At 36.3% G+C, this 14,449-nt stretch overlaps 1 pseudogene; it reads left to right on the top strand.

Annotated features, from left to right (window-relative positions):
- Positions 1 to 12,062: 12,062 nt before the first annotated feature.
- On the top strand, positions 12,063 to 13,032 carry LOC119520706 (annotated as a pseudogene).
- The last annotated feature ends 1,417 nt before the right edge of the window (positions 13,033 to 14,449 follow it).

The raw sequence follows: 14,449 nt of genomic DNA, 5'->3' as shown, positions 1-14,449 counted from the left end.
AGAGGGCTTGGCACATCAAACTGCCAGTCCTCAGTGTTTGTGAGAGCAAGTATTATCCTTTTGATCTACATGTTGAATGTCTAGTAGAGCTCCAATTTTTGTAATGATCAAAAATTGCAGCACATATTTCAAAATTATTTCTACTAATTCATTAAGAACTTTTCTTCCAGAGCTTTGCATTTTGCCTTGTAATTAACTCTTCATTGGATTCTTCCAGGAATGAGGCAAAGGAACAGCAAAAAACTGGAGGAAATCCCTGAGTGGTCACATTACCTGTTTTGTTATCATGCTCCAGCCAACTTTTCATGTGTCCTTTGGTCAGGACAGTCAAGAAGAGATACTTGGAAGTAAACTAGTCCTAGTAAGCTCATTAACTTAAGATGTAAACCCCATGAGACATAAAATTCCCAAGGGCAGGGATTTTTGTCTGTTTCATTCATGCCTACAAAACCCGTGTCTGGAATATTACCTTGTGTAAAATAGAACACAAAAAATATTTGCTGAATTAATTAATAAATGAATCAATGCATGGCCCTGACTCTGAAAGTAGCAAGCCCTCAGAATCTGTTTCTTGGTGGCTTCTAATGAAGTCATGTTACCCTAAAATCTCCAGAATTGTTTGGTAGTCTGAGTTTCTTTCCTGGCACAAATTGTCCCTGGCTATTTGTGTTCTTTGCAGCCAGGTTTAAAAAGGAACAAAGTTATTTGCCCACAAAATCATCTGTCTGACCAAATAACAGGTAACAGGTTTTCCAAAACGGAGTGAGTTTATGAGGAATGTAGTTTTCTATAGCAACAGCTAGTCTGGCATTACAAGTCTTGATGGATAGGAAATATGTCTTAGAAATCAGAGTTAACTACTCCAACTGGAAAGAGCTGGGGTAATACAGAAAAACTGTTTGCCCTCCAGGCAAATTACATGAGTTCAATTACAGTTTACATTTGCTTTAGAAACTTGGCACCAAGGAAAGCATTAGAGAATTCTGTTACATGTAAAACAGAAAATATTTCTCATTCCAAATGTTTGCTTTGAAGCTTCATGGCATAAACCTGTGCAAGAGCCTGGAAGGTGGTATTTAGTCAAGCTACAAGTGGTCCTTAAATTTAGGGCTTATTAGAACCTCCTTGATTCCAATCCACCAATTCTAAATTGTCATGTTGTGGGTGATGTCCAGGAACCTGCTTTCCTTCAAGCAGTTCTAGTTCTTTGGCTATAGTTTGTGTGTTGACCATGTTTGAGAAATTTGAATGTAATTATCATTGTTTCATTATTTTATATTTGTATGATTATTACATTTTACAGCAGTCTTCCTATACTGCAATTCTGTGAATATTTAAGGAGCCAACAAATGTAAAGATGTGCTGCACATGTATACATTTATAAAAATGAGCTGGAACAGATCTCAGTTTGAATCCTCTTTCCAAAATTCTCAAATTCTGTGACACTGGAAACCTATTTTAATTTCCCTATGCCTCACTTTTCTCATCTATTTATGGGCATAATAATAATAATAATAATTTATTCATAATATTATAGGAAAATTTAAGGGCTACTTTGTACATAAAATTCTTAGTTCCTTGTTTGACATTTAAACATATCTCTCAAACATAATTAATGATGTTACACAGTAGTAAAGTTGTAGTATTGCTCTTTTATATAAAACACTACAATGAGATAAATTGGTACCCTATATTGCCCCTCTATCACTTGCTATGTATTCTCTTCTCCATTCTGGTCTTTCTACTCTCTATCCATCACCATTATTCTTGGCCCAGAGTTCTTTCAGTGACCTCATCCCTCATGCTGGAGGCCAGGGTTATGCTCCTTTTCTTTCAGTCCCTCTGCACTTAAGTTCTCTGCTCTGAGCTCCATTACTTTAGCCAGGATAATTAACTTTGGTTGGATTCCAGGCCCTTTTCAGTCTCTTAGGAAAGAAACATAATTCTTTTCAGTAGGGGAAAAAAACCTCTCATAACTTTGGACAAAAAATCAAAATAGAGCACACATCTCCTTGGTTCTCCTCCTGAAATTCACCAACATACATAAGTTGAGAGCAGGGCTATTAGCCTCTGGTTCTTCATTTGCTACCTCTGTTTCTCTTTAGATATTCACAAGGGTGGTTTCTTTTTTAAGTAGTTACTGAAGCTTGTTTTTTTGTTTTTTACTTTTTCTCCCTTTTTCTTCCTGAATTATTAATTTTCCTTTTTTGCACAAACATGAAAAAATAACACATCCCTCAGGTCCTCTCAGCTGTCAGAAACTGTTCTAGTGTGATGTTGAAGATATCTAGAAAAGAGACCCTTTTTAGCACTTAACATAACTTAACATGTGGATGTCTAAAATAAGGTTGTCAGCATGAAATAGAATTTTCTTTTTCTTAGTTGATAGCATACTGGAATAGTTAGAAGGAAAGAATTGAAATAGTGGAACTGCAACCCATGGCTTCCTTTGAAATTTGTTGTATAGCTACTTGTTAAATTGTATTTTGAAAGCTATACCTTTTTGTGTATATGTGATATTTCACAATAAAGAAATAACTGAAACTATGGTATTATAACTCCTAATAACTTTGGAAATTTCCTATATATCTACTTGTTAAATCATACTTTGAAAGATATTACTTTTTTGTTTATATGTTATATTTCATGATAAGAAAATGACTAAAAGTCTGTAATTGTAACCTATGATATTCTTTGAAATTTTCTCTCTAACTACTTGTGAAATTGCACTTGGAAAGTTATTACTTTTATATATATATAATATTCTACAATAAAAAATGACAAAAATTAAAAAAATAAAAAAAGGAATGAAGTCCTGATACATGAGACAACATGGGTGAAACTTGAAGACATAATATCAAGTGAAATAAGCCAGAAGCAAAAAGACAGATACTGTATGATATAACTGATATGAAACAATTAGAGTAAGCAAATTTACTCATAAAGTCACAATCTACAATATAGGTTACCTTGGGATGGGGTGGAGATAGGAAATAGGAATTTAAGGCTCCTACAAGGCTCCTTTTTGGAATGATGGAAATGTTTCAGTAATGGATGGTGGTGTTGGTGGAACAAGATTGTGAATGCAATTAACAGCATTGAAATATCTATATGAATGTGATTAAATAGGAAACAGTAGATTGTATATATATGTGTGTGTGTGTGTGTGTGTGTATATATATTGTATATATTAAGAGAATAAACTTGTTTCAAAAATCCATTGAACTAATTTAGTGAACCCTCATTAGACCATGGACCTTAATTAAAGATACAATTATTAAAACATGATATCGCCCATTGAAGCAAATGTGCCACACCAACGAAAGCTGATATTAGCAGGGGGTGATATTAGAAAATCCTGTGTTTTATGCATGATTGTTCTCAATAGCCACAACTTCTCTAATATAAATTCAAGCAAAATATTTTTTAAAAAAAATTTCTGAAGAACAATGGCTATAGATTGTATAAGCTGTGTCTTTGTCCTGGTACCCAAGACAAAGAGACTGTCTTCAAATTCTCCTCCAAGCAGGAGTTTATAATTAAACAATAGTTTAACCTCAATGTGCCAGTGAAGTCTTGGAATTGAAACATAAAGAAAAAGATGAACACCTTTAATACTCCATTAAAATATTCAATATTATACTCATCATTTTGACTTCTGTGTACAAAATAATTGAACCCCAAACTCATTATATTTTATTTTAGTACAAATGTACTAATGTTTAAAATAGAATAAGAAATAACAGAAACAGCAAAACAATGATCTGTAGAGATATGGGAAATAAATGGGCCCAGATCTTCACAGGCCCTGATTACAAGGTTGGAACCTGGATGCAGATGTAAGGCAAGGTGGTGGCATAGAGAGGTATATAATTTATTTTGTCCTCTTGGGAGGCTAGTAAATAGCCAAAAACAGCCTGGAACAACTGTTTGGGGAACTTCCATGATCAGACACACATCATACACCAGTCTGGACCAGGGTCGAGATCACTGGGCAAAACTGTAAGTAAAGTCTCCTAACTTGCAGAGGCTGCCACCACACTGCATGACCACAGCAGGCTGCTTTGCAATCTGTTCCCTGTGGGTAAAAAATGGTATCAACTAAGAGTGAGGAAAAGTGTCTCAACAAGCACCAATTGTGGATTTAATTAACAAGTTCTGACTACTAAATATGAGCTCATAATGCAGATAAACCAGGAATAAACATGGAAGGAACCCAGATGTCTGTCCCTGGAAGAGAGGAGGTGAGACTGATGAAAAAAAGAGGCCTTTGGGGTTGACTGAGTGCAGAACACTGGAAAAGGGTTTTGCATCATGAAAAGGGCACATAGAGCCAGGTACCAACTCTGGCTCTTGATTGGTGAAACTGCAGTGCTCGGACTGGCTCTGAAAAGGACTTTTTTTGTGCTGTTTTTTAACAGCCCACTAAAGAAAGTGGCAGACTTTTTCAGTTGTCAGTAATGCCCCAGGGAAGGGCAGAGTTAAGGTATATCTAAGAGACAAGGTAAATAGACAGGTGAAGGATATAATTCTCTGAAGTGTGTATCTTCCCCAAGAAAATGGGGGATCAGGGCCCAGCACAAATAGTAGCTGTCATTCAGAGATTTTAGACCCCAGGTGCAGGAAAAAAGAAACAGTTTAAGCCTGCTTTTGGCCTAAGCCAATGTCTCAACTATGCCCCTGTCAGGAATAGGGTATGCTGAGAATTAAAGGCAGCAAACCACTCTAAGTCAGTGGGGAGCTTTGGGCTGACCAGTACCACCTTGGTGAGAAGAATAAGAAAAGCACAGAATCAAGAGGCTTCACAGGAAAGCCTGGCACCCTGTTGGGTCTCATCCCCAGTAAGCCTGCAACTGACTACACCCTCTTCCTGAGTCTTGGTCCTGTCTTGTCTGGGAAAATCTGATTGGGTTTGGTGCTATCTGGTAGTGGTGGTGGTGGTGGTGGGTGGAGGCTCTTTAAAAAAATTCCCATGTAGACAGATCAAGATCCAGAAAAAGAAGAACTGAAAAATTCTGATCAAACAGAAGCCATGCTAGAGGTCTGGAAAATGTCAAATAACAGACAGAGAACAAAACCAACCAATGAGAAAGCCCTATGTAAAGGAAAAGAAACAACCTCCAGAAAAAACTAATAAAGGAAATCAGATGCCTAACACCAGCAAAAAGTCATGAGTCAAACTAGGAAGCATGGAGATATGGCTCAGTCACAGGAAAAAACTAACACTCCATATAAGATACAGGAGTAGAAACAACTAACCAAAGATGTTCAAACAAATCTTCAAAATATGGTAAAAGAGATGAAAGGTATAAAAATACACTGGGTGTCCATCAGAAGAGCTCAAATGTTTGAAAAAAACAATGGCAGAGTTTTGCAGCTGAAAGGCACAATAAAAAAGATGAAAAACACAATGGAGACATACAACAGCAGATTTGAAGAAGGAGAAGAAAGGATTTGGGAACTAGAGGACACAACATCTCAAATTCTATGCAGAAAACAGATAGGGAAAAGTATGGGAAAAAAATAGCAGGATCACAGGAAACTGAATGACCACTTGAAGTGCATGAATATGCATATTATGGGTGTCCCAAAAGGAGAAAAGAAGGGAAAAGGGGCAGACAGAATAATGGAGGAAATAGTCACTGAAAATTTCCCAACTCTTATGAAAAACATAAAATTACAGATCCAAGAAGCACAGTGTAAACAGAGAATAGATCCAAATAGACCTACTATGAGACACTTACTAATCAGATTGTCAAATGTCAAAGACAGAATTCTGAAAGTACCAAGAGAAAAGTGATCAATCACATATAAAGGAAGCTCAAAAAAAAACTATGTGTGGGTATCTCAGCAGAAACCATGAAGATAAGAAGTCAGTGATATGATATATGTAAGATACTGAAAGAGAAAAATTGTCAGCCAAGAATTCTATATCCAGCAAAACTGTCCTTCAAAGATGAGGAATAGTTTAAATATTTTCAGACAAATAGACACTGAGAGTGTTTGTGAACAAAAGACTTGCTCTACAAGAAATAATAAATGGAATGCTACAGGTAGATAGAAAAAGATAGGAGAGAGAAGTTTGGAGAAGAGTGTAGAAATGAAGATTATTAGTAAGGGTAAAAGACAGAAAAAAATGAGATATGATATATGTGCCAGTTTGGATGTATTGTGTCCCCCAAAACACCATGTTCTTTAATGCAATCTTCTGGGGGTAGTCAGGTTGGAATCTTTGGATTAGTTTGTTTCCATGGAGATGTGACCCATCCAACTGTGGGTAATGCCTTTGATTAGATTGTTTCCATGGAGGTGTGTCCCTGCTCATTCAGCATGGGTCTTGATTAGTTTACTGGAATACTTTAAAAAGAGCCACAGAGGCCCAGACATTTGCTGATGCTGATACTTAGACATGCTTGGAGTGGTGTACCCATGACATTGGCTGGCACTTAGACATTTTGAAATGCAATCTGGGAATAAGCATATGCCAGCACATGCCTTCTCAGCTAACAGAGGTTTTCTGGATGCCATTGGCCTTTCTTCAGTGAAGGTATACTTAGGTTTATGCCTTGGTTTGGACACTTATGGCTCTAGAACTATAAATCTGTAACCAAATAAACCTCCTTTATGAAAGCCAATCCATTTCTGGTATTTTGCATAAAATCTCACACTACCTGACTTTAAAGCATATTACAAGGCTACAGTGGTCAAAACAGCATGGTACTGGCATAAAGATAGGTATACTACTAACTAGTAGAATAGAACAGAGAGTTCAGAAATAGACCCTCTCCTCTATGGATGAGATCTTTGATAAGGTGTCAAGTCACCTCAACTGGAACAGAGCACCTTCTTCCCAAATGGTGCTTGGAGAACTCAATACCCATATCCAAAAGAATGAAAGAGGATTTTATCTCATACTTCATACAAAAATTAACTCAAAATGGATCAAAGACCTAAACATTAGCACTAAGGCCATAAAAATTTTGGAAGAAAATTTAGGGAAATATCTTAAAGATCTTGTGATAGGAGGTGGTTTCCCAGACCTTACACCCAAAGCATGAATAATGACAAAAGAAATAAATAAATGGGATCCCCTCAAAATTGAATACTCATGCACAACAAAGGACTTTGTCATTAAAGTAAGAAGGCAGACTACAAAACAAGAGACAATATTTGGAAATCACATATCAGATAAGTGTTTCATATCCATAATATATAAAGAGATCATACAGCTCAACAGCAAAAAGACAAATAACCCAATTTAAAAACGGACAAAACAATTCTGCAAATAACCTCACAATCCTGCCACATATGTGGGACATGTTTCCCAGAAGTGTCAGTCTCCCAGGCAATGATGAACAGGACTCCCAGTGATGAGCCTGGTCCTGGCATTTTAGGATTGAGAATGTTATCTTAACCAAATGGGGAAAAGAAATGAAACAAAATAAAGTTTCAGTGGCTGAGAGGTATCAAGTACAGACAAGAGGTCAATCTGGAGGCTATTCTTATGCATTATATAGATGTTCCTTTTTAGTTTCTAATGTATTAGAATAGCTAGAAAGAAATACCTGAATCTGTTGCATGATAATCCAGGAGAATTAATTCTTGATGATAATTGTGTAATTCTATAGCTTTTATTGTGTGACCAAGTGATAGGGAAAACCTGGTGACTGACACTCCCTTTACCCAGTATATGCACAGATGAGTAATCAAATAATGACAAGAAATATATAACTAATGGGGGTAAGTGATATGGAATGGTTTGAAAGTCCTTTTTCATTTTGTTTTTATTTTTTCAATTTTTAATACTATTTTCTTTATTTTGGAGTAATGAAAATGCTTAAAAATTGTGGTTAGGAAAGCACAGCTATATGATGATTCTTTGTGCCACTGATTGTATATTTTGGATTGATTATATGGTGGGTGCGTATATATCAATAAAATTGCATAAAATGGGCAAAAGACATAAACAGAAATAGAAATGGCTCAGAACATGTGAAGAAATGATCAATTTCAATAGTTATTACTGATATGCAAATCAAAGGCACAATGAAATATCATCTCACACCTGCTAGAATGGCCATTGTTTTAAAAAAAATGAAAACTGCAAGAGCTGGAGAGGATGTGGAAAATGAGGTACACTTATTCACTGTTGGTGGGAATGTAGAATTGTGCAACCACTCTGGAAGGCAGTTTGGTGGATCCTTAGGAAGGCAAGTATAGAAATGCTGTATGATTCAGCAATCTTGTTATTAAATATATAATCACAGGAACTGAAGGCAGGGACACAAATGGATATTTGTACACTGATGTTTGTAGCAGCATTATTCAGGATTGCCAAGAGATGGTGTTCCAGTTTGCTAATGCTGACATTATGCAAAATACCAGAAATGGATTGGCTTTTATAAAGGGGATTTATTCAGGTACAAATTTAAAGTTCTAAGGCCATAAAAGTGCCCAAACTAAGGCATCAACAATAGTACACATTCACTGGGGAAATGCCGATGATTTCCAGAAAATGTCTGTTAGCTGGCATCTGTTGATCCTGGGTTTTGTTCCAGCTCCTCTCTCAGCTCCTGTGTGTTCTTGGTTCTTTCTTCCAGGATGTTTCTAAGTGCCTCGGGGTCCTGTCTTAGCATATTCCTGGACAAACTCTGGGCTTCATCCCTTAACTTAACATCTCCAAACATCCTTCTCTCTGCATCTCCAAGCATCTCCAAGTATCAGCATCAGCAAATATCTGGGGCTCTTTTTAAAGGACTTCAGTAAATTAATCAAGAGCCATGCTGAATGGGTGGGATACACCTCCATGCAAATAATTCAATCAGAATTATCACCTACAGATGGGTGAGTCACATCTCCATGGAAATAATCAATATCTGCCCCACAAGATTGCATTGAAGAACATGGCCTCTTCTGGGGGGCACAACATATCCATACTGGCACAGATGGACACAACCCAAATATCCATCAATAGATGAGTGGATAAACAAACTGTGGTACACACATATGATGGACTATTACACAGCTGTAATATAGAGTAAAGTTATGATGCATACAAAAATGTGGGTGAACCTTGAGGACATTGTGTTGCACAAAATTAGCCAGAAACAAAAGGACAAATACTGTATGCTCTCACTAATATGACCTATCTATAGTGAGCTAACTATGAGAGTTAAAGTTGAAAAAACAGTTATCAAGAGATAGAAAGAGGGTATAGATTGGGCATTTGATGCTGAAGGAGTACAGAGTGTTTAACAGGACTGATTGTAAAGATCCAAAAACGGATAGCACAATAATATCTGATTGTACCACAATATTGTAAGTAAAAGCTGAGTGTAAGTATGGTGTAAGATGAAGGCTAGGGGCATGTATGACACTGGAAGAAAAGATAGAGGATAAAAATTGGGACTGTATAACTTTGTGAAACCTAGAGTGGACAATGATGCTGACTAAATGTACAACTACCGGAATTTTTTTTTGCCTAAGGGAGAACAAGTGAATGTCACCAATGTGTGGTGTTATAAATGGTGTGGTATATGGAAATAATATCAATGCAAACTAGGGTCTATGGTTAACAGTAACATTGTATATTCTTCCATTAATTGTAACAAAGACAATACAGTAAAGCTAAATGTCAATAATAAGAGGATGTTAGAGAGGGGTATGAGAATCTTGTTTCTCCTTTTAATGTTTTATTATTTATTATTTTTAATTTTCTTTCACTGCAGAAGAAATGGAAATGTTCTCATATAAATTGTGGTGGTGAATGCATAACTGTGTGATTATACTGGGAGTTATTGATTGTTCACTTAGGATGGATTGCATGGTTTGTGAATAAATCTGTTTAAAAAAAATCAACAGAAAGATACAAGTGCTGGAGAAGATGTGGACAGAGAGACATACCTATTCACTCTTGGTAGGGAAGTAGAAAGGTGCAGCCCCTCTTGAGAGCACTGTGGTGGTTCCACAGGAGGTTAAGAACAGGTTGCCACATGATCCTGCAACCCCATTATATGGAATATACTTGGAAAAACTGAAAGCAGGGATATGAATAGGCATTTGCACACTGGTTTTTATAGCAGCAGTATTCATGACTGACGATGGAGGTGGCCGAAAGGTACATTGAAGGTGAACAGAAGGGGAGCTGGGGGTATACATACAATGGAATATTAAGCAGCTAAAAGAAGGAATGGTGTTTTGAGGCATGCAACTAGGGGAATGAATACTGAGGATACTTTGTTGAGTGAAATAACCCAGAAATGAAAGGACAAATACTGTCAGGCTTCACTAGTATAAACTAACTATAATGAGCAAATACTGAGAATTCAGTTTGAAAGCATAGGTTATTAGGGTATAGAATGTGGGCAGAGATTGGGAAATCAATGATGACTGAGTACAGAATGTTGAATAAAGCTTATTGTAAAGTTTCCTGGACTGCAAGCTCTTATATCAATCACATCTATTTCTGAGTTTTAAATATTATTTAATTAATGTTTATTTGAAACAAAATTTATATTTTCTGTAGCACACTATCTAATTTAGCCTGTGTGGTCAGTTTATTTACACAACTTAGTTATATGGAACCTAGAAAAAGGAATGAGATTTTGTTATTCTGTACAGGTAAATTTAATAACCTGATATATCCCAGAGTATTTTGTGTAGAAAAAAAAAAGTATTTGCAAAATCCCTTTAAATTACTGGGGAAAATGTGGAAATATTAAATTCCCCTACCTGGGGAATTTCTGATATTCTCACAAGCATTAGGGACTACCAATTTAATAAATCAAGACATCAACCTTGGTGCTTGCCTTTATGAAACCTATTCCTGCAAAGGAGAAGCTAAGCCTACTTACAAATATACCTAAGGATCAACCCTAAAGAAACTATTTTGTTGCTTCTCTCAGCCAATTCTGCAAATAAACCCACTACCCTTCCTCTTTACATGGGACATGACTCCCGGGATCTGCATCTCCCTGGTAATGTGCGGCATGACTCCCAGGGATGAGCCTGGCCCTTGCATCGTCAGATTGAGAATGCCGTCTTGATGAAAATGGGGAAAAGAAAGGAAACAAAATAAAGTTTTCATGGCTATGAGATTTCAAATACAGTTGACAGCTCATACTGGAGGTTATTCTTATGCATTATATAGATATTCCTTTTTAGTTTCTAGTGTATTAGAATGCTAGAAGGAAATATCTGAAACTGTTGAACTGTAATCCAGTAGACTTGATCCTTGATGATTGTATAACTATATAGCCTTTATCATGTGGCCATGTGATTGTGAACTGATACCCTCTTTATCCAGTGTATGGGCAGATGAGTAATAAAATAAAGATTATATATATATATAAGAGGGGGATAAGAGGTATGGGATATTTTGGGTGTTCTTTATTCTTTTTATTTTTTTATTTATTTTAGAGTAATAAAAGTGTTCTAAAATTGTGGCAATGGATGCACAACTACATGATGATACTGTGAATCACTGATTGTATAATTTAGATTATATGTTGTGTGAATAGCTCAATAAAATTGCATTAAAAAAGAAGTGTATGAATGGGTATGATTATGACTCCAAATAACACACAAGCATATAATAAATAAAAAAGACAAAATGAAATTGTTAACTGTGGTTATAGTTGGATAGCACGGTACTAAATGGATAACTTTGTTTGCAATATTTCAGTTTTTATTTGGATTGTTTAGTTTTGTAATAAATATGTTTTAAAATAAACTTCTAAAAATCTAAAAAAAATAAACAAGAGTTTAGCCCTTTTTCTGGGATGGCCTTGTGGTCTGTTAGGCCAATAGGTAGCAGCATAGACTGTGTTGTGTGAATCTGGAATGCCTGGGCTCAAGTAACTTTGAAAGTTTCTTACTTTTGGCATCCTACCCACCACCAACTAAAACAAACTGGGTAGCATTTTAGAAATCTGGCCATGTTCTCTCTGAAACCTAGATAAATTAAGAAGTTCTATAATTCTAAATAGTTAGGAATAAGAATCCACAAGTCTCCTACAAATTTTTAACTCAATTGATGCCCTTGCCTGTTTCTCTCAGTAGACATGTCACTAAGTCATTTTTCCGCTCATAATCTTTTTCAGATTTTTCCTTCTGTGGACATGGAAGTGTAAAGTCATGCAATTCGACTGAATTCAGCTTAGTGAGCTTCACCTCAGATTCCCAGTTGCAGGAGATTATATCTGGAATATTTCTTATGCTCTGCTTGGTAACCTTGTCAAGGAACAGGAACCTAGTTACCTTAATTCAGACTGATTCCTATCCACACACAGCCATGTCATTTTCATTGGGAAACTATCATTCCTGGACACCTGATACACATCAGTTTATACATAGAAATCCTGACCATTTGTGTCTCAGGAGATAAATGTATATCCATGGCTATGTGTGTTGCCCAGTTCTTTCCCTGTGTTGTAGTCTACAGAAAGTTCTATCTCCTAACAATGAAGGCTTATGTCCACTACGTGGCAAATTGTAACCCATCATGATATTCGGGTACAATGTCTAGATCTTTCTGCACTGGACTCATTGCTGGCACTGTCTTAGGAATTTTCATAAATGCCATAGTCTATGCCTGCCCAAAATTTCTGCTTGAGTTTCTGCAGTAAAAATATCATAGACCATTTATCAAGTGATGCACCACCACTGGTAAAAATGTCCTGCATGGATGCTGGGATACATGAAAAGGTCCTCCTGGGTGTGGAGGGCTTCACGGTCTTCTCCAGCATACTTGCCATCCTGATTTCCTATTTCAACATCCTCCTGGCCATCCTGAGGATCTGCTCTGCCTCTGGAAGGTACAAGATTTTCTCCACCTGTGCTTCCCACCTGATCTCACTCATGCTCTTCTACAGGTCCTTGTTCTTCATGTATTCAAGGCCAAGATCCACCTACTCCCTCAAGAGAGACAAAGTGGCTGCCCTGTTCCACACTGTGGAGAGCCCATTACTCAACACTTTCATTTATAGCATGAGGAATAAAGATATGAAAGAGGGTTTCAGGAAAACATTGTAGACTATAAGACTACAAAGATGATATGTCATCCTTGTACTTGTTGCTAAATATTCTTCTGAAATTTTCCTAATTATTGACTTTGAGACATGTTTGTGATCCTTGCAATTTTTGAAATATTTCCCACAATTTATGAATGGGTAAACCAATGAAATGTGTTCTCAGAAAGAGATAAAATAATTTGGACAAGTTTTTTGGTTTTGTTTGTTTGTTTGTTTGTTTGTTTGTTTTTTAGAAAGGTTGCATGTAGATTGATTTTAAAGCTTGGTAAGCAAATTTTCTTGGGTGAGGAGAAGATACAAAATAGATGGTTGGAAATTTGATTTTAGATTTTAGAAATATTTTTTGTATGTGGGGTCCTATCTAGTTTATCTGCTGCTATGATATATATAACAAAGCTGGTTCACATATGGAACAGGACTTAATTTTCTCACAGTTTCAGAAGCTGGAATTCCTGCTTCCTGGGTTTTGGTGGCATTCAAGAGGGCTGGAAAACCTGTGATTCCTAGGCTTTCCTGTCACATGGCCATGTCTTCTCCATTCTCTTCTAGGTTCCATTAGCTTCCAGCTTCTGCTCCTCAGAGTGCCTTTCTCTTCCTAAATCTTCCATAATAGACTTAACTTACAAATTTAACCAGTTGCTCCATACCTTAAACAAAAATATCATCTTCAATTGCTCTCATTCATAATGGCTTCACACAGGCAGAAATGGATTAAGAATAAGAACTGTTTGTTTCATTTTTTTCCCCTGGGGTTCAAAAATATTCTACCATAGTGTCCTTTCTGAATACCTTCATAAAGATCAAATTGAGTATATAGAAAAGAGGTTTCTAAATCTTTTGCCTCTACGTTAACTAAAGTTAGGCAAAGTCTTTAAAGTTGTTAAGGATATAATAGTATTCTAAAAACACATAATGATAATTATTTTAGGATTCTGTATCAGTACACTCTAATATTGGGTACTTCATAGTACTCTCCTTCTTGGAAAATAACAATATATAACCCATTAGTCCAAAATAAGAACAAGTAGAACAGGAGGAAACATGAAAAAAAAAAAAAAAAAAAAACAATATATTCCAGAACCAATGATCATTTCCTTCTACCAGAAGACTTTATGAAGAAAGCTATAGCTCAATATCTGGCATATATAAGATATTTAGTAAATATTTAATAGCCTCTATAATTCTTTGAATTAAGGATTCTTAGTCACAGTTTACTAATGAGAAGATTGAAATTCAGTAGTTAAAACTTAGTTATTAGAGAGAGAAACAAAGATGGTGGCTAGGTGAGACAGATCTAAGGAACACCTCCATGGAAAACACTAGATAAGGACCAGAGAGTGACCCAGAATACCAGTTACAGTGATGTGCCAGCTGGATGAGATCTGCTAGTTCCCAGGGGCTGTATACTTGGTGAAACT

The sequence above is a fragment of the Choloepus didactylus genome, chromosome 26 (assembly GCF_015220235.1).
Source record: "Choloepus didactylus isolate mChoDid1 chromosome 26, mChoDid1.pri, whole genome shotgun sequence".
NCBI lineage: Eukaryota > Metazoa > Chordata > Mammalia > Pilosa > Megalonychidae > Choloepus > Choloepus didactylus.
This window is presented reverse-complemented; position numbering and strand designations above follow the sequence as displayed.